Consider the following 2,173-nt stretch of genomic DNA (forward strand, 5'->3'; position numbering starts at 1 on the left):
CGCCCTCATTTCTGACCAAGTTGTCCTATATTCAACCTTTTTATTACTGAGATCAACCCTTATGCTATTTTAATAACAGAACAATGTGTGCCATGAGTAAAATTGTGACATTTCTAAAAATTAAAATAGAGATGGCATAAATATTTAAATGTTTTTTTTTATTCCTATTATAATAAAATAATGCATGCAACATTTCTACCATGACTAAGCTCTCTCTCTCTCCCTCTCCCTCTCCCTCTCTCTCTCTCTCTCTCTCTCTCTCTCTCTCTCTCTCTCTCTCTCTCTCTCTCTCTCTCTCTCTCTCTAGATAATATATATATAATATATATATTGTGTATATAAATATATATATATATATATATATATATTGTGTGTGTGTGTATATATATATATATATATATATATATATATATATATATATATATATAGTACTCTGTGCAGAAATCAGTTCCTTATTTTATGCATGGTTTTATTTTAGAGAATTTTCTTGACAAAATAAAAAGCTGAAATATCCTGTTTGCATATAATTCTTGTTTCCAGTATTATTTTTGTGTATTAATAATTCTCCACAGATTCTCTATCATATCCGATTTTGACCTGACTATTGCTATTGATATTCACCTGTTTTGTTTTTGAGCCACTACAGTGTTCATTCGGTGAATGGGATTGGCTTCTCTGCATGCTTCAGTTCTGAAACAGAATTAAACAGGCTTTCCTGCAGTATTCCACTATCGTTTGTCTCAACCATTCTTCGTTCTGTTTTTAAAAGAAAGTCCAGTCACTAAAGAGGACCATGGGCTGCAAGTTTAAGCTTTGGATTTGTTGTAAAAAGTTATTGGTCTCATCCACAAAATCTTTTCCCACGCTGAACTAAATCAGTGTTTTCTTGGCAAATTCACATGATTCTTTTTGAGTAATTGCATCTTTGTGCCAGCCTCTCATAGCCTCTCGGTGTTATTCACAGCTCTTCATTTGGTCAAGTGGGCCACCTTTACTCTGTTTTAGCTATTGAATTCTGCAGCTCTTTCAGTGAACGATGGCCTCTCAGTGGCCTCTCCCACAAATCTCCTTCTTCAAGCAGTGCTGAGCAATGTTCCCTCTATTTTTTTTTTGATTCTTTATTGGGCGTACATTTGGGCCACCTGAGCAAAAACGTTCTTTATACCCACCCGAACAGCTTAACACACAAATAGTGGTTACATCATGCAGTTGTAACTTTTAACTTGAATGTGCCATTTTTATTTGATTTGAACCTTGATGTAACTAAGTGATAATAAATCATATTTTTATTCAATTTTATTTCATTTTATTTAAAAAATCATTAAAAAATATACATAATATATAATAATATAATAATGAAGCAGTTACAATGAGATTTGGGACAATTGTAATGTTTTATTGTACGGTCAATTATTGGCAATTATAAGTCAGACAGCATTAAATCATCACAAATAAAATGTTTGTTAATTGATTATGAATTTGCAAGATGGCCTATATCAGGGGTTTGTAAACTGTTTAATGACAAGGAGCCCTAAACAATCCCCTTGTGATCAATTCTTTATTAAGGTTTATAATGTAATATAACGTTAGGCTAAATAAAGTATTTAAACTGATATAATATAGGCTATTATATCAGATATAACAACTGATATAATATATTATATCACTTTAAATATTTCTATTTGTTTTAATTGCCTATTATATTATAATATTATAATATCTTGATATGAAAAGAAACTGAAGTATTTCAACGGATCAGTTGTGGAGGTGGAGAAGTGGAGAGGTGACGTCACCGGAATCCTCTGAGAAAAGCAAAGCCTAAACCCCATCAAAGCATTAACACGTGCATTTAACCACTTAATCTATTAAGTTCACATCAAACCTATTCCTAAACCTATTTTAAATGGGTAAAACTCATTTAAAAAATAGGTATAATATATATATATATATATATATATATATATATATATATATATATATATATACAAACGTGAACATGTGAATTCTATTATAATTATCTAAACATCCATGAAACCCACGCAAAAAAATAAATAAAATAATTTTGAGTTTGCACGCTGTAGTAGGGCAAGCCGTTCAACATTTAATTGTTTAAACCAACTAGTCTCTATTTTCATGCTATTAGTACTTATTTTTTAGATACTAGTATCTATTT

This window comes from Siphateles boraxobius, unplaced genomic scaffold (genome assembly GCF_051911475.1).
Source record: "Siphateles boraxobius isolate OS27281-9 unplaced genomic scaffold, OSU_SipBor_1 9, whole genome shotgun sequence".
Classification (NCBI taxonomy): Eukaryota; Metazoa; Chordata; class Actinopteri; order Cypriniformes; family Leuciscidae; genus Siphateles; species Siphateles boraxobius.